This window comes from Pezoporus occidentalis, unplaced genomic scaffold (genome assembly GCF_034315485.1).
Source record: "Pezoporus occidentalis ecotype Australia unplaced genomic scaffold, CSIRO_AGI_Poc_V1 ctg28, whole genome shotgun sequence".
Lineage (NCBI taxonomy): Eukaryota > Metazoa > Chordata > Aves > Psittaciformes > Psittacidae > Pezoporus > Pezoporus occidentalis.
Window position 1 is genome coordinate 5,198,247 of NW_026914718.1, and position 27,729 is coordinate 5,225,975.

At 41.0% G+C, this 27,729-nt stretch overlaps 1 long non-coding RNA gene across 2 annotated transcripts in view; it reads right to left on the reverse strand.

Moving 5' to 3' along the window:
* Nucleotides 1-27,729, reverse strand: part of LOC134167116 (uncharacterized) — a 290,357-nt gene that overhangs the window by 167,881 nt on the left and 94,747 nt on the right. For both annotated transcript variants that reach the window (XR_009966080.1, XR_009966081.1), the window contains exon 3: nucleotides 12,565-12,708. This is a non-coding gene — a long non-coding RNA (uncharacterized LOC134167116). The remainder of the gene's footprint in view (nucleotides 1-12,564; nucleotides 12,709-27,729) is intronic.

The following is a 27,729-nucleotide window of genomic DNA, read 5'->3' on the forward strand; positions in this document are numbered from 1 at the left end:
CTGGCCATAAATAGAGATTCAGTGCAGCAAAACTGGTATCACTTGGAAGCAAAGTCTCAAATAAGGGAACTACAGCAATGCACGAGCACTTAAAATCCGAGACAAAATGTGATTGCCCACCTTGAGCAGCAAAGCACTGTGCTAACAATAAAATGCTTAACTGCACTATTTGTGTATTTGGATGTATCAGGATATAGCACTTATTTGGGTAATGCAGAATAACTCCTGCTTCTAATATTTCTGCATTTGGAGATAACACCTAGTGACAGAAAAGGAGGGATAGCTCGCAGAGTGCCCCTTTTATTTATTTGTCTTATAACTGATGACACTCCGCACCACACACAATCAGCAGAATTGCCTCTGCCTTATCTGCTACTCACTCATGCCTTCTCTTTCACCATACAATGCCCAGTGTGATATTTAACTCTTCCATGTGCTTTTCCTAGTGCAGGAATTCTTATATAGATTTAAAAACAAAAGCCTAAAACCACACTATTCACTAAAAAACGTGTAAACCAAGAAAGAGCTCTTCTTGCTCTTTTCAGAAGGCCCTCAGTTATGCACACACCCCTTCCCACACTCTTCCCACACACAGAGATCCTATGACTAGAATAGCTGCTTCCTAAAGCATGAAATATTGTGAAGGCTCGCTTTACATCTCAGACCGTTAATCTCACCAAAATCTTTAAATCTCTAAACCATATAAAAATGTCATGATCACAGTTTGCAATATACATTTCTGCTGCTTTTCACACACAAAGAAAATTAGCCCTCCTTCAGCAGTCATTTAGCATCATTTCCGAAGAGCACATTGGTCCTTATTACAGACATGCAATTTCAGTAACTCGCAATGAACAAAGCAGGTTTCAAAATGCTTACATAAGTAAAGATTGTTTCCTATACTTTATAGAAGGATATAGAAGGATGTTACAGAGACACCATAAACGCACTTTTTATGACAGCTTCTTAATTTCTGCCTCTGAAGTTCTGGATGGTCACCTCTTGCTGGTTTTGCACACAAATTGGGGTCAAAGAATTCTCTTTGCGGCAAGCGGCAATTCTGATAAGATCAGGCAGTGACTCACTGGTGATGCACTGGGTAGAAGCTACTGGTCTTGGCTACAATAACGCTGCTGTCTTAGATTGCTATCGCTGTCTCCTTTGGCACACATTAATTGCTGTCAAATAATAATAAAAATGCACTATTTTTTTTACCCCATGTTTCTTACTTCCCAAGAACGGAATGCTTGTCACATATGGACGATGAAATCCGGAGGGCAGTGACATAACGTGAATGAAACGCTGCCTGTTGCATCTGATTGTTATTTGTTGACAAGTCCACTTATTTGAATGTGCCAAAGTAATAACAAGATGGAATTTAAGATGAGCATTCCAGAACATATTATTTAGGAATGCTGTGGGCAACATGGTGTTTCATGCACTGTGTTGCCTGTTGTATCAGTAATGCATTCATGACTAAATAAGTTTTGAGCATTTGCCAAACTGATGGGATTGTGTAAGTCTGAGGACCACAAGAATGATAGCTTGAAACGACAGAGCCCAGCAATGCAGAATGGTCTTTGCTAGACCAGTAGAGGATTTCTCAGCAATCATCTGTAAATTATGCAATTACAGCTGATTAGTGTCAAACTGATGTGGACACAGGGACACAGGGATTGAATAAACACCATGCAATCACGCTGCACGGAATAAAACAGCGCTCCACTACATTAAAATAGGGCTTCAGCAGTAAGGGTAACATACCTACTCTCAAAGGAATAGTAAGGAATCTAGTCTCTCAATCACCTTACACAAAGATTTAAAACCTAAAGAATAATTAAAAAAAAAGAAATAAAAACCTTGGAATTCATAACTTACTTTGGAAAAAAGTCCCCAAATTCAGACGCTTATAAGGAGAGAGAACATCCTGATGCTGCAGCAACCAGCAAAACTACCAGCTCTTTGTCAACTTTTAGGGAAGTCTGTTCCTATCTGCAACTGGAAACACTGGTTTAATTCTCAAAAGCAGTTAGTATCTTATGCTTGATTTGAAGAGGACAGAAAATTTCTAAGGGACAATACCTTCCAAAAACCCTGCTTTGAATTGGCTACCCCAAGTATGACCCATCTTTACATAACTAGTCTCTTTTTAAAACAGGCTGCTTTCTGGTAGCCATTTGGAACACTGAGATTTTTAGGTATAGTCCGAACTGAATCTTAAAATCAGTACCTTCTGGCAAACTAAAGCTGTGTGAGTAAGTGCTCGGTTTAAGATACAGGTTCACAACTGACAATAACTGTCTCACATTTGGAATATAAAATCATTAACTTTATAATGGCAGCATGAAAGTTTGTCCTGGATTTAAATCTTTCCGTTTTACTGTAGGTTTGAAGAATAAAGACATAGACAAATTAACAAAGTATTAACCAAAATTGTTGTAAAGACTGCTGTCTGTTGGGAATGAGTTTGGATCAGTTTTAGTGACCAAAAGTAACAGCCAAGTGGTAATTGCTGACAAGCTGCTATGAAGATATGCAATCACACTGTTCCTAAGATGACATTCCTGACATCACAAGGCTAACTGTGTTACATGAGTTGGTTTTATTTCTTCTTGGCAATCTTACTAGAAAGGGAAAGGTTTGAATGAATTGCAATGGATGTGCTACCTCCTGGCTTTCCACTCATTGAAAAGCACTGATATATCAAGATGGTGAAAACTGCCTGCTTGCCTTAGGCTATTTTCCCAAGCTATCAACCTGACCTGTTTCCCAAACCTTACACTAGCTGCTTTTAAAATGACATTTTGACATGTGTGTTTCATTCTTCAAATCAAAATATCTTATCTTTTAAAAAAGGTAATACTGAAGAACTTGACCTGTCCTGAATTCTACTGTTTCCCTTGCGGACAGCAAAATACATGCATCTGGGATGGAGCTACTGAGCAAAAGTACCTGATCATATTAAAAATCTTCATATGGGTAAAGAAAAAATAATTATTAGAAATATATCTGTGCACAAAGACAAAACCAGCAACCGAATGTCGGGGTCGGGGGTGGGGGGGGAAGTTATTTTTAACTACCTAGGGCCCATGTCAATTGGAGGGACACTCTGAAGTTATTCTCACACATGAAACTCTGTCCTTCAGATGTGTGTCCCTTTTGTCCCCTCAAGATTCTCCTCTTGCATTAACTGATTTCTCTCCCATGTTGTCATTGCCACCCTAGATGGTGTCTGTCAACCGCCAGACATGACAAGTCCTGTCACTTGTACAGAGTGGTACCACGGTCTGAAAGCCTTGCCAAGACAGAGGCCACAACACCAGCTCCTCTTGCTTCACCCTCACTCCACCTTCCTTCAGGGCTCACTACCCAACTCAGCTGATCGCACTCAGACATCTGCACAAACAGCCCCATCTTTGAGATGTTTATGTCCCTGCAAGCCTGGCTGGACACAGCCAAGAGTTAAATAACCACAAGTGTGGCAGGAAGGGTGAAGGATGGGGGAGAGCAGGAAGCAGAGAGATCTGAAGAGTGACAGGTACAGACAGACCAGTTACTTAATCCTTTTCTCCATATACAGATAAGCAATTAAAATAAAAATTAGAAATCTAAACCACTGAGGGGGTGGATCAGAAGATGCTGTCATACATGTTACTCAGTCCACAGCCTTATGGGTACCTAGCTGTAACACAGCAGAAATGAAACACATTTATTAAACCTTTGTATTTCATGTAAAAAAATGTGTGAATAAAGGTTAATTCCTTTCTATCCAATTCAGTAAGAACATATCCACTGCAACCCTTGGAGCTAGCTTTCCATGAATGTGTTTTAACTCACTAATAAAAGGTTTCACTATCGCTTGAGAATGAGACTGTTTTTTTCCCCCTGTATCGCTGGAAACCTGTTTCAGATACAGCTTGAGGTAAGAAATATTAATCAGGGTGTAGCTGACTGATGTCATGATTAACATGAGAGATGGGATTTGGTAAAACAGTTAATTGGAGTTCAACATGGAATTAGGGCAGGATCTGAATTCTCGCTGCAATCACCCGAAGGCCATTTGCATGTACATATGTGAAACTTTTGATGGCTGCTTCTCTTTGGGAAGTGTCCCTTTCATCAGTTAAAAACACTGTGCAGGAATCAATTAAAGCTCAGTGCATTGTTTGCCAGAGATGAAATGCTGGAATATAAACCCCTCCAGACTCTCTTAAAAAATCTGGGACCAGTTCTCTATTCATCTATTAGGTTCATGTCAGGCTTTCCTTCCTTAGTAAACATCCTCAGTGGTGTGCTTAGGAGCCCAATAAAAAAAAGAATAATTTCAGTCTGCTTGCATGAGCATTAGAGAGCACCAAGTACAGGAATGTTGGAATGAAAAAACTGAGCGCATGAAGTGAGTATGAGAGGAGTGGCTATTCAAATATACCAAAATCCAATTTACCAGATGGTGTCAGAGGGAGAAGGAGGGGAGAACAGGGAAAAACATTCCCCAGCGGGGCTTTCCTGAAGATCTCATGCTGCTGCAAAGAAGAAAATTGAAAAATTCCAGAAGGTCAGTGCAGAATTCGTACTGTTTCTGCCAGTAGAAATGTGAATACATCTCCATGGGCAGGGCATGCCAGTATTTTCAACACCATCTTCCTCCTCGCACAGAGGTTAAAGTGTAAAGCAAAGAACAACCCAAAACACCAAAGCATTTAAAATCCTGACTGACAAGAACAGACCATACTCTTCTAAAATTTATTTAATCTTGGTTTTGTTTGTTCACAGCTAATGGCTTACACATTATCACATAGGAGCTACAGTAAGGGCCATTTATAATTTTACCACCATTTCAATAAAAATAAATAAATAGTCAAATCCTCCAAACCTTTTAGGTTGTAATCCAGGGAGGGAGACATTTTTCTTAATGGCATTCAAGTGGCTTAGCCAACTCTGACTGTTTTTTATAACACTGGCCCCATTGTTGGTGATAATAAGACTAGGGGAGAGACCTTGGGAGGTAAACCACACATTTATTTGGCCTTTAAGATTAACTGTGCTGTTGGCTACTGTGTGATCTTTGTGAAACCCAGGGATGCAAAGACCAGTGTTTACAAAGAGCACTGCCAGCAGCTTGGGCATGGCTTTCTCACTTATTTCTGGGATGCTTGTGTTTGGTGCTCAGCTTCCCAGCTTATTTTCTTGAGTTGAATTCAGTATGGTGTAGATCCATTATTGAAGAGATTGCTAAATGTGTTCAGGGTAGCCTGTCAAGTCTTAACACCACAACAGCCCTGAGCTGGTTTACCTGTGAGTTGGACACAGGAGAACATGGTAAGAGAGATTGCCACTACCTCAGGGGTAGCCTGCAGGCAACAGGAGAGGTGTTGTGAATCTCTGATGCTTATTTCACTAAATTAGCTGCTTCTTTGGGGTTAAGGGAATGAGGCTGCTGAGCATCACAGGGACCACCACAGTTTTTGCACTGCTTTGCCCACTCCTCCATAGCTGCAGGGAATGTAAGGCTTGGGGCTGCATGGGACAGGAGAGACACAGGGGAAATCCCAGGCCTCCTGACAAGCACCTATTTGCTTGCGAAAGAACTATTAAGAGGTCATGGGACATGACATGTATTTGAGATAAAAATGTTTCAAACCTGCATATTTAGTAGTTCTCCCTGTTCAACCTTATGCAAGGCATTTTGGGGTTTTGAGTGACCATTAAGTGGGCTGGTTTAGTTTTCTGCTTTACAAGACTTCTCATTTCACTTCTCCCAAATTCTTTCTTTCAGGGAGATACTGTCAAGCTTATCTAACAATGGTTGTTACAAACTTTGTGGTTCTTAAATGATAAATCCTGCAAAAGCGGAACCACTTCAAGAATGACAACAGAAGTCAGAAGCACATCTCTTGCTTTCAGACAATGATAGATTTCCTCAGACAGCTATCACTTAGGACTGTATTTTCTGAGCCTCTGGTTGCAGGTGAATACTTCTAATTTATATATATATGTGTGTATATATATATATATATTTAGCCTAAACAGTTCAAGTCATTATAAAAATAAAGGGAGAGGAAGTAGAAGGGAAAGAGGACAATTCTACCCTAGGAAAATAAAGTTCTTTTCCATTTTAGAAGCAGCTATGAAGTAGAAACCTGGGATGGAAACAGTCCCTAGCGACGCGCTTTCATCAGTGCCATTTTGTTTTGATTTTGCTTACTTAGCAATGCTTTGAAAATCCTGTCTTTTACAGAAAAATAGGTGTGACTTAGACCTTAGCAAAAACCCAGGTGCAGACAAACCCTGACTGTACACACACACATACATGTCTAACTTAGCACCTGCCTGAAGAATCTGGGAGGCATACATGGTAAAGGAGGCAGGAATTAGGCATTAGTTATGTACAGATATGAGGCCTTGGGAACACCTCTTTTGTACTCCATGATGGCTTGATTCCAATTCCCTACCTTGATATTTCCCTATTCCTGAGAGGGACAACTGTTTTGGTGCCATCTCCAATTAAAACTGTTTTCTTCAAGCCTTCATTAACAGACAGCAAACTTAGGAACAGCATGGGTTTAAGTATTGGTTAAATATCTGTGAGTACTGCACACAGAACTAAAAGGTTAACCCTGTGTGAATGCTAATCTGCATCCCAAAGTTTATCAGCAGGTTTTTAAAATTCTTAAAATTTCACAGACAATCTCAGGGAAGATTTTTTTTTTTTTCCCTAAACTTTATGAAATATAAGTCTGGAAGTTTTTCTGTATGGGAAACACGCTTATGGATTTTACATTAAGGCAAACCAGAAAGCTCTCAACTCCACGGGGATTAATAACCACACAGAATAATAGACTGCCATGTGTATATTATTTACATGACATAGTACTTTCCACTGAGACTCCCATCCCAGGAAGAAAACAGAACAAGTGCAAGTGAAATATTGTAGGAAAGAACACATGGCAGCTGAGGAGTAATAATTTCTAAAGGAAGAAAGATGAAAGTTATTAAGTAAAATTGGTAGTTAGCCTCTTCCTTTTTCCCCACCCACTTCAGAATACACTGGCTGATAAACTAGCAGCACGTCAGCATATGAAAGAGGCTTTCAAACTTTGTCATCTAATAGGATATTCAAAATGGATTTAGAAGAAAGTTTAAAAGGGCTTAAGAGAATGTAAGTTTCTCCAATTTACAGCTTCTTCCAGCCTTCCCACACATGGAAATTCACTTGGAAAGTTCCTGAGACATAATTTTCACCCTCCTACACATCACCTCTGATACAGCTCATAGTCTGCAAGAATGCAAGGGACTAAATCCTTACCTGATACCGACAATTGCACACAGCCCAAAACAGAGCACATCTACTTACCTCTGGGATTGCAGAAATCTGTACCCACTCACCCTAACCAGTGCGACAGAGCGGTTCAGAAGCATGCGGATGGGAAAAATGCCTTATGAAAAATGACTTTGCAACCTCAGCTGGGCTGGCCATTTGCAGCGGTGGAAAAGCACTACGGCTGAATTATGGCACTATGATTTGTTCACTACTGTGCTGCAAACTCTTAAAGCAGCCCAAAGAGCAGAAGAGAGGAGAGCTCTCTGCTTAGTTTTCCTAGGATGGTAATAACATGAACAACTGAAAGCCACCAGATAAATCTTGCTTCGGGCTTCTTGTTCTAATGCTATTTTTTTTTCACTGCATAATCAGTCACACCAGCTTATCGTCTGCTTGCTACCATTCACATACCAGTACCCATCCAACCAAAGGAAAACTAGTTTCAAGTATCTTCCTTTTTTTTTTTTTTTTTGGGAAAATGGACTGACCATATTTGTTTTTGATTACTGGTCTTTGAACTTATTTTATTTAAGTGCGGTCATCCTCCGAATATATCACTCCGTAAATATGTCACAGTAGGGTTTCATGTTTACTGTTTCTCAATGACTTCCAGATCAAATGTATTCGGTTTGAAACCAAAAAGTTGGTACGTGTGCTTGGTTTTGGGCTGGGGTTTGTTTTGTTTCGTTTTAGGCAGGGGGTGGGGGAATGGAGACGGAAGCAAGGTTAACCAGTACTACGCTGTCAGCCACGTCTCTGGAAGCTCGGCTGGCTCATGCATCCTCCCCATCACTGGTAACAAAGATTTAGTTGTTAGATTTCACTAAGAACTCCCTTTACGATGTGAGAGACAGGACAGCATACAGTTTGCTCCCCAGAGCCCTGCTGGTGCTCCACTGGCAAAAGATTGAAAAGTAATGACAGACTTACTCTCACAAGCGAAACATGCATACGAAAGTGGTAATACACATAGGGAACAGATCTGTTGACTAAGAACATGCCATTTTCACATAGTCACTTTTCTGACCATAACCGCACTTTATACTCCAGACATGGTTCTGTTTTCCTCTGCTGTGGCACAGCAGATGTGAACCATTTAAAACCTTTTAACGGGACCCAACCTAGGGCTAAATGACAAAAGCCTGACAAAATAATACTGAAACTTACATCCCTGGCATTTTGAATGTTCTGTGACAGGGTCAAAAATCTTGATAAATCAAAATTCTCACACTGAAAAAAACAAACCCAAAACCAACCAACAACACAGAGCCATGACTCATTGAATGGAAAGAGAGGCAGATGTCTCCACGAAGTCCTGTTTTGAACAATAAAAGTTTTAAAGATGCAAGTTAGAAAATACCTCAGCTTTCCAGCTGTATTTGTCCACCACAATACAGTGGAGGAGGAGACAATATACAGGGTTTGGTTTCCGGGAAATCTTAGCTGCCTCCCTGCTGATATGCATGTTTCTTCAGTCTTTGGTTCAGGGTTGAAACTACCTCTCCTTTAAAGTGTTATGTATTATATTTTGCTTATGAAGGGAGGCAGTGAAACATGGAACACCTTGGAAGATGGCTGCATCCTGCTGTGGCAAATATTCCAAACAGGCTTTTACAGGTGAAGGCAACTGGCATGAGAAGAAAGTCCCTCTATGTGCTAAAAATACAAGAGACCTACCAGCCACTTTCTTGGCTTAGCAGAATACACTGCCAATACCCCCGGTTAGACTGACTGTAAGAGTTACTCATATTTTTAAAGGTAATAATCCCATATTCCCATTTTACAACACACCCTGAAGACATGCAACAAATCAAACTATCCCCATTTTGCAACAGTTTCTTGGCATGAGCCATGTAGTAATTAAAGAACTTTAAATGGGAATGACTGCCACAATTTGCAGGCTCCCTTAATCCAGCTATAGTATCTGCAGCACCTCCAGGTGCTTGTCTTGTTCTCATAATACAAGCTCAACAGTGCCATGGCAGGGCCTGAGGGGACATCTGAAGATGATGAGGATTTAGGCACGCCAGCATGAAAACTTGGCTGGTGTTTGGCTTTGTTGTTGTTGTTTTGTTTATTTATCTATCCCTTCTTTTACCAGGAAATATCACACGGACAAATGAAGTCTTCTTTTGCAAAGACATCCAGGCCAGCTAGCCCTAAATGATCTTAACACAAAATCAATTAAAACAAAAACATTTAAACACTATAATTCTAAACATGGCCTTCCGCTCCATACAGGCCAACCTACAGCAATTATAGCGTAACAAATTAGTGTGAGATACATACTAACAAAGTGAAAGCCTGATTTTTGCCAGGACAAGGGCAAAGCTTGCTTAAATATTTTGAAACTGCAGTCTTGAAATGATCAATTATCAACAGACAGCTGCATGGAAGTGGCTTTTGTTTGGTTTGTTTTTAATGAAATTTAGCCCTTCGTTCCTGAACTTGGAGCTGGTAACTACCATTTGTTCGGTTCCGACTTGAGCAACCAAAACACTTTACTTTCGAATTTCCAAGTTCTCAGTCTGTCCCACTGCCCGATTTTCTCTTCCCTCTAAGCACTCATGTCAAGCCTTTCAATGGGGAAAGCGTGCAATATTCTCCTGAACTAATCCTGTTTATCAGTTTTACGAAGATGGAAAAATCCAAACAGCGTTATAAACTGCCCTATGAATACAAAATTCAATGTGTGTTTTGTACTGATACAAAACTTTTTTGCCTGTTCCAAGGAGAAACATCACCACACCATAATACCTGGACTCGAAGTATTCGATGAACCTTTTTAAAATCAAATATCACTCTGCAGAGGTGCATAAGCATGGTGTGGAAAGCACATACAATTAAGAATTACCTACAGCTGGTTTTCCAGCTCATTTGCACTTTTGCCATGTTAGTGGCACAGTTCTCCACACTGGTTTGCTGCCCATCAAAGTGCACTCAAGTATGAGATAAAACACCCTCCTGGAGGGATGCTGCTTCATAGAGTTTATACCTCTGCTGAGAAACATACATGAGTTGTAATAGCTATTGTTTAATATTAGTGTTTATCCCTGTAGTGGTATACGCTGTCTCTGCCCTTCCACCTCTACAGAATATGAACACAGCCAGATTCACCAATGATCCATCTGACTGACACAAGCCTCAGCCCATCTTTCAGACTCTCAGAGGTTCACCCTGCCTCTCTCTGTCCAGCTCTCTCAGGTGACACTGGTGCTGCTTGGACCCCCTTCCCTATATTGAGACTGTGACTGCTCTTGGAGGAATCTAAAAAGCCAGAGCAGTCATGATGCTGGGCCAAGTACTCCTGTTTGCAGAGACCTTTATAAGAAGGACGGTACAAGTCAGAGAATTATACACTTAAAGTCAATAGCCTTCACTCAACTATTTAATGTTTATTTGTTTTACAACACCAGCAATATGCAATTCCACAAAAATACATTTCTGATATTATTTATCTGCTGAGTCTGCCCCTATCTCATTTGAAGCAACAGATAAAGCAAATGGCAGCAATTTAACCTTCCTCAGCATACAAACACTGTTTATCTTATCATGTAAATTATGAAAATAGGCCTAGAGGATTTGGCACAGGAAACCTAACACACAATAGGTTAAATAAAGCTTTAGGAGAAAATACCAAGCAGTCTATCATTTAGACAAAGGGGTGAAGTGTTGGACAACATGTATTTGAACTACCAGTGTCCATTCTGAGACTAACAGAAGCTTTATAATCATTCACTGCTGTCTTACTCAGACATTGACTGAATACAGAAATCTGAAATCCTGAAACTGCCTGAAATCCTGTTTTATTTTTGGCACTCAATATCTCTTTCTTTTAATAAGGGATACGTGAGTTAATTCATTGTGCACATTTTTCAAACCCTCTGACACCACTAGTTTGAATAAAGTGTTACTGGTTTCTAATTACAATCAAAAGAGCATACAAAAAATGGGACAATGAAGACATCATGGAAGGAGAGGGGAAAAAAAAAATCATTTAAAATAAATCAAAGCACAAAGGCACAGTGGATAGCTGTGCTTTCCCTAAGAGGAACGTAGGGTAAAACAGGTGGAGAGAGGGAGTGAGAACAATTCCTGTGAGAGTAGAACTGAAGAGAGATCCATATCATCCACTTGTGACTGAGTCAGCATATGGCCCTTGATTAAATTCCTAAAATACTACTGACAACACTATACTTGTTCCTTGCACTGCTATTATGACAAACAGTCCTGGCATGAACCATGACTATGAGGCCCACCTTTGAACCTAACATGTCTTAAACAAAGTTACAGTACACCTTGCAGGCACTTAACACACATTCTCCACCTTATTTTCCAAATCTGCTGCCTGAACATGTGTAGCCTTACAAAAGGGCAGCTGCAAGCTTCGCAGCCATGTAGGCAACACCGAATTTTGCCATCCCTTGGGTGAAGAAAGAATCAGGGCAGAAATACCTCAAGGAACCAGCTAGACCTGGAGTCACCAGCAGCTGGGACACACGGCTTCCCAAGACCAAGAGCAGGCAGCTGACTCTCTTGCACAGACCTACACCATTCAGTAAGGACAGGGAACAACTCATCACCTTCTTGCTGCCTTCAGGAGTCTGCTTTCCTTAAATTAGTGACTACCTCGCTTGAGCCTAAAGTTCTACCATGTATTTGCTCTTTCTAAGAACTGAGGCATCAAGTACTGGCACTTGAATGTGGTTTGTATTATATTTAGTGAATACCATCTCAAAGCAAAAAGCCTCCAAAACCATTGAGACCTTCAAATGTAAGAAAATCCCCTGTAGCCAAAGCCAGAGGAACAGAGAGAAAAAGGGGAAGGCATGTCTTCCAGGCAGGACCCATGCTCGCCAAGCAAAGGGCACCTCTAAGCTTCAGTCAGTGCAATTATGTTCGCTGCTACTGCTGCAAGATTCCCACAGGACACTGCCTCTGTATTGCGGGATTGCTGCAGTAGCCTGGCTGCAACCGGCAGCTGTGAATAAGCAGCCCATGGTGCAGAGATGGCCCAACAGGTAAAACACTCCTGTTGTATAGGTTAGAGCACACTGACCAGCTGAGGGGGCCAAGAAGCTGTCAATGTTATCAGCAGGTGTACCGCACACAACAGGTAGGGATCTGAAACCACGGACAGCTAACTTTGCTTCCTGCCAGACGTTTGTTTTGCAATACAACAAATGAAAACAGGCCTTTGCATTGCAAAGAAAATGAAAAGCATGATGGTCAAATCACTTAACCTTAGAGCTGCTGTAGGAGAGCAGAGGTCAGAGCAGTGAGGCTACTGCAAAGGGGGTTTTCAGCTGTCTCGAGGTGATCCATGCCAAGATGCAGAAGGGGGAACAGGTATGCATGATGGACACTTCAGGAGGTTTCATGTTAATCTGCAGGAAAATAAAGCAGGCTGATGAGTGGAAAGCTTCTCATGGTATCCCTATACCTGGATAAGTATTCCTTAGAAAATGCAAAATGGGAAATGGAATGGCCTGTAGTTAACACAGCCTCAGTACTCCCGTACACACTAGGGTTTTGATGTGGTACTGACTTAGAGGAAACCATTGCCATAAACTCATTTCACTGATGACTAAACAAAGGGGAGATTATCATGATTTCATTTGATGTTGGTAATTAAAGGTTTTGAAAAATAAAATGAAAGACAACCCTCCCTTGCAGTCTGGAGACAAAGTAAAGGCACATATAGTTTTACAACATATATACTTAAGCTGGCAAGACTTCATCTCCTAAGCCTTTATTTTGTATATAATTTATGTAGATGTAGTGTACTGTGGGTTTTTTGGTATAGCTAATGGTTGGGCAGAGAGGTCTTCAAATCTAGTAAAACAAAAGGAAACAAAAGGGACACCACGTGCAAAATCCACAGTCCACACTTAACCCTTTGGTCCCGTACCCTCCCCCCTGCAATTTAATCTGTAGCTGTTAATTATTATCTGAAAGAGCCAGCAAACAGTTAATTTTTTAATGGCAGTTGACAGAAGCACATCCAATACAGTACACCTATGGAGACATATAAAAAAGATTGCACACGCTTAGGGGCAGGGGCGGCATGTGAAATGAAAAAGCAATATTGTCTACTTTTCCATAGCTTGTAAAATAGCCTAAGTAATTATGATATGTATTTATTTTATTTAAAAGGAGAGCCATTTTTGTTTTGATTTCTGTGCTCCCCCCTTATTACTGCTGTCTCTGAAACTCCACAGACACTGCATTTCTTTTCCTGACTGGACATTTCTGAAATAGTACCACTATCAGGTAGATCAGATTGTTGGCAAAAGCTTTGGCACCAAAGAGACTCAACAAATAAATTTCATCACGCTGACCCTGTACTAAACAGCAACTTTATGTGGATAACCTCATGGGAATGGAAGTTGAGAAAGAGCTATTTCAAGGCCGCCAATAACTTAATCTTTGTTCAGTTCATAATGCAAAGCCATTTCTGTTTCCTTTGCTCACAGTACTAAAGAGTTTTTGGGATACTGTAATCCTCATAAGGTGGGGAGGGCAATGTGGGGGGTAGGGGCTTGCGGGAGGGAGAGGAGATCCCACTCAAATTATGCCCCATTTAAAAGAAAACCCCAACAACCTAAAAATAAATAAAAAGCCAAGTTTTTCATCTTGGAAATTCTCACCCTCAGTTACGTGAGTGCAAAAAGTAACTTTTATTTGAAGAACTAACACTCACTTCTTTGTTAAGAAAACTTAGGGCACCACCCAGCAGACATGAAGGCTCCTATGTTATCAGCAAACTATTTCCTGGGTATATGTTCACCCTTTCCATGCAGCTTGCTTATTTTTTCAACAGAAAGGAAAAAAAAAAAAAGGAAAGAAAGAAAGAAAGAAAAGGCAGCGCAAACACAAGTTCTGTAACACTGCTGAATAATCCGTGTTCTGCTGCAACAACTGCTATATTGATGTAATGGAAATTTCAGAGGTGCCCAGCTTTGCAGAAACAAAACTGGAAAAGTGCCAAGGGGAACCCTAAGTGCAGCCCCACGTGCTCTTTCCAAGGGCAAAGGGCTCTGCACAGTGCTGCTGCCTGCCATCACCTGAGAAGAGGCCATAAGAGGCAGAAATAACATGTGCAGCTGAGCAAAATAACTGGTGGAAGAATATGAGCCCCTTTTCCCTGTTAATGGTTAACATAACTCCTTACCCACAAACATTAACACCAGCTACTCTGCTAATTTAGCATTGCAAGCTTAAGTTCTGTGGAGGAATAAGCTTGAATGATTATGCTCTCTGTCCATCTGCCTTTCCTCCCAGTGTTGAACCTTTAGTCTGAAGTGTATTTGACAGGGGTGGAAGAAGGTAGAACTCACAAAAATCACAGAATCGAACAATCACACAATGATTTGGGTTGGAAGGGACCTTAAACCTCATCCAGTTCCAACCCCCTGCCACAGGCAGGGACACCTTCCACCAGAGCAGGTTGCTCCAAGCCCCTGTGTCCAACCTGGCCTTGAACACTGCCAGGGATGGGGCAGCCACAGCTTCTCTGGGCACCCTGTGCCAGCGCCTCAGCACCCTCACAGGGAAGAATTTCTTCCCAATGTCTGTTCTCAACCTCCCCTCTGTCAGTTTAAAAGCATTCCCTCGTGTCCTGTCGCTACAGTCTCCTGTAAAAAGCCCCTCTCCAGGTCTCCTGCAGCCCCTTTAGGCACTAGGAGCTGCTCTAAGGTCTCCCCTTAAGGAGCCTTCTCTTATTCAGGCTGAACCAGCCCAGCTCTCTCAGCCTGGCTCAAGAGCACAGGTTCCCATAAATGTCCAGAAAGCTGAGGATGAGAGAAGAGCAGGAAGAGAGTCTGGTCATGCCTCCATAGCAGAGACACCCACAGCAGCTCTTTCTTGCATGCCCTTCTGTGTCCATGAGTCATAAACCAGAGGACCCTGCAGCACAGCACCCGATGCCTCACACCCACCACAAGGATGCTGAAGAGATGGCAGAAGGAAAGGATATATAGAGAGCAGCTCTGGGGTGTGTGCAAAGGAAACAGGATATACTGTGGGAGATCCCATCAGGATCACAGGGGAAGGGAGCCAGGTTATTGTTGTTGGCAGCTAGGGCAACACATAGGTGTCCTTAGTGCCACAGTTTATGGAACAAATTATCCTCTTACCCTGTTCTCCCCCAAGAAACATCTTTGTATGAGCAGGAGGAATGGTGGGAAAGGAAGATTATACAACATCCAAAATCAATAGCAGACATTACGTTCAGGAAAGTATTCTTTCCTGCAATCCTGGGAGTCACCTCAAGTAACACACCAGACAGCGATAAGGCAAAAACTTAAACCCAGAAGAACAGAGATGCTGGGCCCTGTAATAACACCACATGGAGCAGGATGGAGCAGGCTTCACTGCCCAGCGTGGCTGTACAATGCCTGTCTGAAGGCTGCAATGCTCAGGGAACTTATGTCCCCTCAGCCCCAGAATCATGGATCACTGCCTGCACAACGCTGCCTAGCTGCATAACCCAGCAGCTTGCAATAAAGTCCCCCCTCCACGTTCCTGCACGTGAATCTCATTGTTTCCCAGGAAAGTGAAGTGGAAACCTAGTATCTGCTGGGAGCAGGACATTGCCATTGTCTCCACTGACTTGAGATTCAGCTTTGTGGGGTGACAGTAACCCACAGTCTATGGATTTCACAGGTTTAACTAGCAGCGGCCAGGCAAAGCTTTGTTATTGCATCAATCCAGAGCTTTAAGCACACCTCTGCATTTCACCATGCTTTGTCCTCGAGAAAGTCAGGTGTCCATAGCCAGTGCACCCAGACATTTAACCAGACAACAGGTCCAAACGCAACAAAAACAAAGGGCTGTTGTGATGGAATAAATGCTTCCCCCCCGCAGCCAGCATTTGTAGTTCCACTCTGTCTCTCAGTGCATGACCCTGGGGAGGTGTCTAGCCCAAAAACGAAGAGAGCCTGCAAATGCCAAGTTAGTTTTACTTGCACATTTAGCAAAATCGCCCAGGCATCTTGCCATGGTAAAGTAAATTAGCACTACAAAACAAAACCAGAGTTTATCTTCTGGAAGCATTTTGCACCCTCGACAATGCTTTTGTATTTCAGGGCCTTTTAAACCAGCCTTGTCAGGCTAGAAAGACCTCTGCACAGTCAAGAAAACACTGTCTCATAAGACCCTGAGATATGACAAGGCTGCAAATCCCAGGTTTTAAAGAAACAAGCACAGCAAACAGAGCACCAAACAAAACAAGTGAAAGAGCAGCACATCGGGATCAGATGATGAGCTATGAGGTAAGATGGCAATGGTTTACATTTTTTAAGTATCAGGGAAAACAGTCAACTGCAGAAATGATTTTCATGTTTGTTTTTCAGTACCCCCCCCCCCCCCCAAGGGAGTTCATGGTTTTTTTTTCTTTCCACTTTGGCTGCTCTAGGCAAGGATTTTCCCCTCAACTGTTTACTCTTTCAGCCAGTCTTCAGCAAAATGTCAGCAAACAATTGTCATTTGGTATCTGTAAAAGATAATGCAGGTGGAAAGGGGAATACTGAAATCCAATACCTCCCTGTAAAAACCTACTGTACTATCAACACCAGATAAACTTCCTTTTCTCTGCTAGAAACCTGACCTTGTAAATACACTTACCAGGATAATGGTAAGGGAATAACTTACCCAAACAAGCTGGATAGGTATCAGCAGGTCTTCCTCTCAGAAGACAGAGGTTTTCTGGAAAGTAAATACCTGACCCAACTTTGCAACAGCACCTAGGAAAGCTTTCTTCTGGAGCTCAGTATGAAATGGGTGATGTTGAAAGACACATCCACTAAAAAGCAAAATACTACAACGCTGTACGTTTGCAGTGCATGCTTATATTTCAGTTAACTAGTCAACTGAGCTCTTGGTCACCAGACCTGAACCTGCAAATCCCCTGAAAAGAAAGGAGGTGCTTTTGAAGCAAACTGTAGTAATCTAACCCAGCTCATGCGGCCCGTGAGCAACTTTCACAAATACAGTGTCAACAGCACTTCACAAATATCTCATAACTAAAGTGATGGGCTAACATCTACCAGGTTTTTGTTGGTGGTGGTTTGTTTTTTCACAGTACCTCTTGGAAGCTTGCTGAGGAAAGAATTATCTTCAAAAGACAATTTTTTAAATTCACCTCAATCACATGAAGTCACAAGGAATCATCTGCATTAGAGGGAAAAGCAGGATTTGGTCCTGAATGACTCAACTAAAATCCGTTGTGACAACCTACATTCTACGTGCGATTCAAGTTGGGCACTACTGCTGTGTTGTTTCAACAGAGGCTATTCTACATCTTGGAAACGTCTGGACCGCATCAATATCACTAGTAGACAGCTTCTTTTTCGACACAACTAGACAACAACTTTTTACATGCTTCAGAACCTTTTTGGGGGCAAACTGTTGTAAAAAAACACCTTATTTTATTTCTTCTTTCCAACTGAAGCTATATTATACACTAAGTATAGAGCTTTGAGGTATACATCATAAATATGACAAATGACTGACAGAAATGTAAAGGTCTACTGCTATAACACTGCCAAGCCTGAAACAATGTAAGATCAAGAATCACAACATCCACATACAATACCCAAAACTGTGTTCTGAAATATAAAACAGCTCCAATAATCTTTTCATCTTACATAAACATATATGTGGGTCAGATTTGAAAGAGTTGGATTATATGTGAAGCCCAGAAGTAATATATGTGTTTAACAAGTAGCTCTGAAATGTCCCTTGATGGAGTCTCCCTGGCCTGTTCCACTTGCACACATTCCACCTGGTACATCTTTTCTACCTCCCAGGCACATCCTTTACATGCTATCACCACACCTGCTTTGCTTTGCTCACTGTTACTCTATGTACCACTTTGTGTGAATGGGGAAGACAACAGGTTTAATCAGCTTTAAGTGGGTGCAATAACATTCTTTGACAGAAAAGAAAGGAAAACATATATTTACCAAGCTCCAGCTTTAATCCCACACCTTTCCCCACCACCTGTTAAGTACCAGCTCTGCTTGGGACCTCCTGCAAAATCCAGGGAAGGTGATGGAGACAGTGCTGCAAGATTGACGCTTCCCCCTTCTCTGCCTCTCTGACCAGAGGGAATGCCTGGAGCAAGGAAGAGGTACCCTCAGTGGAGGAGGATCAGGTTAGGGAGCACTAAAACTGGGCATACATCAGTCCATGGAGCCTGAAAGGCTGCATCCATGAGTGCTAAGGGAGCTGGCCTATACCCTTGCAAGACCACTCAAATATATTTCAATACTGTCGGATATTGGAGAGGCTCCTGAAGACTGGAAGAGAGTCACTCTCATCTCCAATAAGAGCAAGAAAGATTCAGGGAACTAAAGAATTGCTCAGCCTCACCTCAGTCCCTGGAAAAGTGGTGGAGAACATCCTTCTTGAAAGCATTTCCAAACACATGAAAGACAAGAAAGTGATCAGAAGTAGACAGCCTGGTTTTGTTGTTTTTTCTTTAAAGAGAAATCATGCTTGATCAATCTCTTAGCCTTCTATAATGAGGTGTCCAGCTTGGTGGGTGAGTGGGGAGCAGTGGGTGTTGTCTCCCAAGACTTCAGTTAAGCCTTTGATGCTCTCTCCATAATAAAGCTGATAAAATGCAGGTTAGATAAGTGGACAGTGGGGTGGATTAAAAACTGGCTCAGTGGTTAAGCCCAGAGGATTAGGAGCAGTGGCAAAAAGTCCACTTGGAGGTAAGTCACTAGTGATGTATCCCAGGCATTGATACTGGCACAGGTACCGCTCAACATCTTCATTAACAACTGGGACAGAGTGTACCCTCAGCAGATTCACAGATAATACAAAACTGGAAGGAGTGGCTGGGTTGGTTGTGCTGTGATTCTCAAAAGGACCTCAACGGGCTGAGAGATGAGCTGAGAGGAATCTTATGAATTTGGGGAAAATGCTGAGAAGTCCTGCATCTGGGAAGAGAAAAAAACAGGACCCTATACATAATGAGGGAGGACTGGCTGAAAAGCAGCTTTGCTGAGAAGGACCTTGCACTATGAGATCCAACTTTTTAAAGTTATTATTTTTTTGCTAGAAACCCAATTTGTAACATTAGTACGGCAGGATCTAGCACTTTTAACCCATTGGACCCAGGGCTGCCTTTCTCTCCATTTTCCCTACACCAAATCTTTTTTTCCCCTTTATCAAAACCCATGTTTTCAGCAATTTCACAAACTGGTTGTATGAAAATCTGGATTCACATTTATTCTAAGTTATCCAGTACTCTGGGTTGCTGAAGGCAATGCAGTTATCTCCAGAGTATGTGCATGCATGTGTTCAGGCACTGATATTTAGAAGAAACCAGCTTCTACTTCTCCATTAAAGGATAAGAAATTCCCACTGAATTCAAAATGACCCTGCAGGTGAACAGCATGAAAAACCAACTGCTGAAACAAGCAAAGAGGCTACTTTCAGAGCTGGATTTCTTCAGACAGCTTTTTAAGAGATCCCAGAGGCAAAGCAACTGAATAATATATATGCAGTCAGGGGCAGATAATGCATATCTGTTGATAAAGCAGCACTGCAAGACAAGAACAAGAATTTTAAACTTCTTTCAAAATACCAAGTGGCTAAAAGCCCTGAATAAAAGCCAAAAGAAACCCCCTGAACTCAGACCTTATTGTTAAAGTCACAGGCAAAAAATAGCAATTCTTGCTTTTCAACAGTCTTCTTTATAAGGTATCAATCCTGAGACATGCTATACTGAAGAAGTAATATGTTAAATATTTGCACTGTTTCCTGAACTTTTTACATACCAAACCAGTCACTACTTTTAGATGAAGATTACGTCGTCTTTCACACACTTGCATCTTCTGATACTTATTCATCTGGAACTTGGACACAATTTCCTTCTGAATTTTACGTTATCACAAATCTTGTGTTACACTTACAAATCATAAAAACAAAACTAAGCCACCCCCTGATGAACAAAAGGAATTATGACACACATATTTCAATGTCACAGCGTAGATTATCATGGAAAGTCCACTGCAAGCCACAGAAATTAATACTAATAAATATAACCAGTCGCAAAAAGAATTGAGTATTTTCTTAAAAGGAGTTCAAAAATGATAATGTGAATGAGGTCATATTGCATTGGTCTTGGTAAATAAAGTCAGCAAAGAGAAAAACAGTACAGCAGTTATACAGCAGGTGGTAAGCAGGACACAACCAGAGTCATTTACATTCAGGAATGGGGTTACAATAGTGAAGAAGTGAAGTAGCTGATTTCAGTCTGATATATGAGTTTTCCCATAGTCTGTTTCCAAAGTATCATATAATATTAACTATATGAGGAAAAAGTCTCTTACGCTGTGTTTAGCTCTAACATTGCTATTGGAATCCATTCAGAGATAACTATCTGCAGCAACCAGACCCGTTGTTTCATTATTTCTCGCAAGGAGAGCACAGCTAGTCACTGCAAAGTTAATATTCCTTTTTCTCCTAATAAATCATATAAAGTGACATACTGTAGTACCCAGAAATACCACCCGAGGAAAGGGACAGGGCCAGGAAAGACCTGCTTGGTATTTTTAATGTCTCAGTATTGTAGAATTTGCCTTTTTGCACTGGCCAGTTTCTATATTTCTGTATTCAAAATAGTATTACGTAGGTTGCTTCTGGGTTTAGAAAACCCTTTTTTGGTATTATTAGCATAAGACATTATGGGTTGGCAGTCTGGAGAAATAGAGCTAGTGACAAAAGTTTCAGTGTAACTGAAAAATGGAATGGAAAAATTGGAGGAAGTTCATTGAAACACACTGTGGGAACACATCAGTTATCTTGAGATTTCCTAAGGAAAATCAGCCTTGGAGACCCAGTGTGACACTGTGAGGATCTAGGACAGCCAACAGATCACATGTGGTTATGGTGCTTACTAGGGATGCGAGACCTGGCTTCAGAGCTCTTGTTCAGATAGCTGCTCAAATCCTACATAAGGCTTAAAATCAGGCCATACTGGGGGCACTCACTCTCACTGCAGCTGCGCCCTTTCACATTAAAACAGATCAAGTGCTATGGAAGAGCTCCCACAGCTGCATAGAGGAGCCAGGGAGAGATCTGCCCTGGAAGAGCCTCCATAAGGCTGCTGCAAGATAGCACAGAGCTGGATATGTGCCCCAAGCCCAGGGGTGTTGGCTTGTCTGCGTGTTTGTGCTCGTGCACGAGTACACCCACACTCTCTTTGCAAGATGGAAAACTTCTAATGTTGTTGTGTGTGTGTGTGTGTGTCCCCCAACCCATGCAAGAGGAACATTTTTGATTACATTAAAAGTTTCCCAGAACAGAAAATACAGTTGCTACCCAGCTCTCCGTATTACTTTTTTTTCCACAGCTAATACAATCACTGCTGAAAAATATTACTTGTACAAACAGTTCCTACTCAAATGCCTAGCCTCTGTGCAATCTGTGGTACTACATTCCTAAGTAAGGATGGTTTTCGTGAGCAGTGGCCAGAGGAATGGGACCCAGTGTTTATATTTTGTATGTGCAGCCAGAACCTTGCAACAAGCACGTTTTGCAAATAAAAATAATCAAACATCATTACCCAAAGAGGTTAATTTGTGATAAAGTAATAAAAGCCCTCTCCTTACTCCCACCTACCATTAAATATTCTTTGCCTTGTAAAGAACTGCCTTGAATTTCTTTCCAGCTTGTTCTGACCACCATTGCCCCTAAAAATAATTTAAATTTCATCTCCTTGCTCACTGCTGCTCTTACATCAGAAAATGTATACTCTGACTCTTTTCATTTGGCTCAGCAGGCAGAAGCACTGAAAAAGCTCTTTGCAAGGAGCAGTCTTGTGTTGGCAGGAAAATTGACAAGATGACCTAATAGGTCCTTTCCATCTCTAATTTCCCTGAGTCTACTACTCCTGTGGGGAAAAATAACTTGTCAGCAAACTTATTATAGAAGAAAATATCACAGTAAAAATAGTTACAGAAAATAGCCCACCAGTTCCTTGATGTAGGATATGAATATATTTGTTCTTGTGACAGTTGCTTATTCCCGAGGAAAAAAATGTTCCCAGATACTGTTCAGCAGTCAAAAATCTCAAGCACCAGTGGAAACCAAATAAGAAAGTTATTAAGCAATTCTCAAATACACGGGGAATTAAAGAGGTTCAACCAAGCCTCTGTTTATTTCCCTGCACAGTATAATTTTTATGCCTTCTTGAAAAGTAGGTATATTTGGTAGAAACAGGGAATTTAAAGAATAAAGAAGAAAATATAACAAAACAATGACGATTTTGCAGTTCTCATATGCACCGTCTTTTGGGGGGGGGGGGGAGGTTAGGGCAGCTTAGTGCCACCACCATTGATTTTGCCTCTTCTTTAATTCAGACATATTTTAAGAAGCAAAACAACCACACAGTATGAAATACCTAAAAAGGTGCCTCTGTTTTAGCTGAACATTTAATCAGGAACCTACATTTAGCAATGCAAAAGGCCCACAAAAGGACGTCCAAAGCCAGGTCCTGCCGCTAACAATGCTCTCACCAACACTTACCTTTAGAATTTTACTTACTTCCTGACACGAGGACAATGAAGACAAGAACAACAAAGAAGGATCTAAGAATCTACTAAATACACTTCCTTCATTAAATAAAGGATTTAGAAAGGCAAGGCAGAGGAGATCTGATGATAATTAGAAAGGTACTTCTTACGTCTCGTTACTTTTAACAAAGCTTCTATGGTAAAACAACCTTACCTACTTTGACTCTAAATGAAAAATACTGTTTTCTTCAGAGCTTAATTCCTATGAAACACTGTGAACTAGGAAGTTTTTGATTTGGTTCAAAATAGCGCTGTGGTTCTCACATGCTTCATTCTGAAATTATGAGGTACAATCAGCTGAAATAGCAACAGATGTTTTAAGATATTTACAGCATGCTAGTACATGTAATAAAAGAAGGTGTCCAGTCACCTTACTGGAGGAAACTAAGGGTACCACATGTTTAGTGTATAAAATGAAATATTTTAAAAGATAATGCTGAAAACAATTGGCATTGATTTTGGTTGCATGCTAGTGCCCACGGAGAATGGTGGCACAAACCCTCCGCAGGTGAGGAAGAACTGAAATCCTGAGATGGTGTCATTTGGAACTCAGTTACCACCTCTCCTTCTGTTTTAGGAGAATGTGGATACAGATCTAAACTGAAGTCTGGAACCACATCTGATTTACACAGCACAGGATTACACCTAAGGCTGCCCACAATGACAACAATCCTTTGACATCATTGCTGCTGAAACAAAATTCCTTCAGGTTGAAAGGTACCTTCAGGGGAGCACATGTTGACCATTACCATTTACCCAACTTGCTATCCTTCCAGTGTTGTCTTGCTCAGTTTTTTCCACCCCACTCTACTGTCTCCATCAGATTTGAATTTCTTTTTCTGCATGGCAGCGAAAATAATGGAGTGTGTCTCAGTCCATCTTAATGTATTCGTTATGTATTGAAATCTCTAATCAAGTTATATCCTCTAAGAGAAAATAAGCCCCGATTTTCTATAATGCAGTCTACCTCATCTTGTGGACTTGTGATGTCCTGTTATGTCAGTAGCGGTCTGAGAAGCGAGTATTATTTCTTCCTGCATTAATTTTGGGCCTTGTTCTTTTGATTTGGTTTGGTTTGTTTGTTTCTTTGTGATTTGGAACTAGATGATCCTAAGGTCCTTTCCAACTCTAACTATTCTATGATTTGGGGGATTTTATTGGTTTTTAGGGTTTGGTGGGGGTTTTTGTTGTTGGCTGGTTAGTTTTATTAACATTCTGAAGCTTCCATCTAGATTATACCCAACTGAATACATGTAGTAGATAATAAAATATGGTACTGTCTGCTAATGCGATTCATTTTCCTTAAATGTTTATTGAAGAGCCATATTTCATGACTACAAGATCCTATCTGTGCTTATCCCATTACTGGGGGATAACCATTGCAGTATATAAAAGACCGTCATAAGCAACTTATAAAACTCTTACATTAGTTACAGGAATCTATTCTAGAAACTGTAATACATTCCACTGTGTACCTGACAGGTAACTTACTTTGTTTTCAGTTGGGTGTGGTTACAATGAGTAGCATGTCAAATTATAATCGTATTTGCAGTAATATATGAGCATTTACAGTAAGAATCACCGACATAACTCAAAACTGGGAGATGAGATGGGCTCTCCATAACTGCCTCAGCAAAGTTCACACACGTTTTCAGCACTATAATGTGACTTATACTGTATTCTTTCAGATTTCAGAGGAGTCATTATGCGTAGGATATGTTAAACTCTCAGCCAGTTTGTTCTGTAAAAAATCCCTTTTGTATTTACACATGCAGTAATTACTGTGAAAGTATATCCCTTTGAAAAGGCAATCATCTTGGGCATTATACTATTATTTTTGGCACTTGATTTTTGTTTTAAAGTAAATTATAGAGTAAGCAGTCCACATTTTTTCCTGTCTAAATCAGTCACTTCTCTTTCACTTCTGTAGGATCCAAAACTATTGACCGAGGAGAGGGGGAAAGGAAGTGGAAGAAAGGGATGTTTAAACACAAAGCCTAAGTAAGTCTCCAGCATGATTTTTTTTTCTCCCCCACCCCCTTTATTTTTCATCTTAACTAACAAAAACCCCAACTTTAAAGCATCAAATATATTATATGAATCTGCAGATGCAAATATGGGTTAAAGTACTGTTAGAGAAGACAAGTGCAAACTTCATCCCAGACCTGGGACTGAATTAACTTTGAATTATACTTCTGGAAACACACCAGGTCTGCACCTCTGGGGAGCAGCCACCCCATCCATGCCTGCAAGTGCATCTATAGCTCCTGAAGGCAACAACAGGATAATGATTACAGATCTTGTTCGTGTCTTCACAACAGAGTTGTGTCAAGAGATAAAGGCCCAGTTACAGACTAGCTGGCTGTATTAAGACAAAAACCTCCTCCTCCTCCTCCTCAGGTAACTCAAGGGTTTTCTTAATCTGCAGATTCCCGTTAGCAGTCAGTGGAAAAATCTCCTTATGTAAGGAGTTCAGCTCCTTAACATGGATTGGATATCTATGATCTCATGTCCCCAGAGGTGAAAAAGCAAAAAAACAACTCCACAAACAAGGAAACCCCAACAACACAGCATGAGATAAGAACATGGAGAAAACAGGTAATCTCTTTTGCAAAACATACAGAAAGCCAAGCCCTGTCACACAGAGTGATGTGCCTTATCATGGCATAGCTTCTTTTTCTTACATTGCCTTCACCAGTAGCCAAATATACAAAACCACAAACAGAAGAGTAAAAAATAATGCATGTATTTAAAGCAATAAGAGATGAAGTCCAGAAATTTATGGGAGCTGCTAATAAATGACATTCCCACTCAGATGTGAGAAATAGGATTTTTGTAATTTACAGTACTTCTGACTTCACTACTTGTGAGTTATAGACCTTTATACCTCTGCTGTTGAGAATTAGATCTTAAACTGTTGCCTGCAGTTAGTATTCCAGATCTACACATATTTTCCCCACCTCATCAGAACCTCATGAGGAGTTAGTTAAGTCAGGCCATGAAGAGACCTCACTAGTCACTGATACCAAAAAATCATTAAGAATAGATTTGATGTTACACTGGAAGGGATTTTTTTTTTTCTTTTTCCTCTTATGTTTTTCATTGCCCATAGACTGCCTTGCAGTGATAAATCTATCTATGGGAGTCCTACACCTCTGAGCAAGGATTGCAGCACACTGCATTGGGAAAGTGTGTCTGCTCTGCACACATGAGAAAGGCCTTCTTGCTGCTCACACATGTTCCTCCACACTTTCCTATGTTAACTGCAAACTCCACAGAAAAAGCTAGGGGTACCGTATCTCTCCATATTCATCAGCAGTAGATTGGTTGATGAATTAGTGATGCCCAAAGTTGCATTCACTTCTTTGTGGAGCCCACTTTGCATTAGATGATAGTCATTTCTAACAAGGGGGTCACTGACATCACCTAGCTACTTCAAACGCTGTAAAACAAGTGTCTATTTTGCATTCTGGTGATTCCATCATGGCACAACCTACAAAAATGTTGTGGCAGCCTGTGCATGCATGTGTTGGGAGTGGCAGGCCAACTCTTTCATTTTCTTCTGTATTTTCTTCTTGAAACACTACCTTTTGTCCATAGCCAGTATTGTTTCAGGAGGGATTTTAATATGTTAAAGATGGGCTTGCAACAAATGCTCTCACCACTTTTTAATTATTTCCACTGGATTTCAAAGCAGTCGTGATGCAATTTACAAGAAAAGGCTATTCTACAACTATTTGAGAGAGCTTTATCTTTTGCATCACAGACTTTTGGAAGTTCAGCTGTATAAACTGCTATTTTTTGCTTGCCCAAGGAACAGGAATTAGGAAGCAAATTAAAAGGTATATCTGATGAAGTCTCGCATTATAACGTCAAAATGAGAAGCAACCAAAAACCCAAACAAGAAAATAAAACGACAGAAAGCTCTAAGGGAACAACCAGGTGAAAGTCTGCAGGATTTGTGGAGGAGTGACTCATGCTGTACTGATACATGTAATCATTGCATAACCCAGATTGATTTATATCACATCGCTGAGTCAGGACAGGCGGCTATCAGCTTATCAGAGACCTGCTTTGCAATGCTGCCTTTTCCAATAAAGGAAAAAGAGCCAAGAAAAGCACGTGACTTAAGACATGCAGAAGTTAAATGCAATATAATGGGGAACAAATTACAAATAATTACAAATAATTTCTGAAGAATTAAGTCAGTAACTAAGATGAAAAAGAACAAAACAGGAGCAGGTGAAAGAAAAGAGCCATGTGAGGTGAAGGGAGGACCTATTCTATTCCTCAAGGAGAGCCCAGTGCAGCCACAGCCTGGAGCTGGGATTCAGGAGGCTGCAGTGAGCCGAGGGGTACGGTTCCTGCCAGCCAATAGTAGGGAAGTTGAGAAGAGTACTCTAACCTTTCCTTCCACTGTTGGCTCTTGCTCCTGCTCTTATGCACTCTGGTCTCTTCAGGACTTTTGGATCCACATACGAGTTATTAATTCCCCCCTGGATCCCATGCTTCATTCCCTGAGAAGGTTAAACAACTTTCCCTCGTTTGTTTGTTCTTGCAAACATTTCCAGCCTCTTCAGTCTTGCTTCACCTTCCAGACCACTGGAGGGGCTACAGCTGCTTCAGAGCACATTTCTTATCTCTGAGCCATTTATTTGCAATGTTTGTAATCTCTATCCTCTAGACCACAGCACATGGACTTTTTCCCAGTTCATAGGTCAGAGTCTCTTCTGCGATTTAGAGGATATATTTTGTATAGATTGCAAGGCTGCTACAAAGAATCCCAATAATGATGCCAATAGCTAACATGACAAC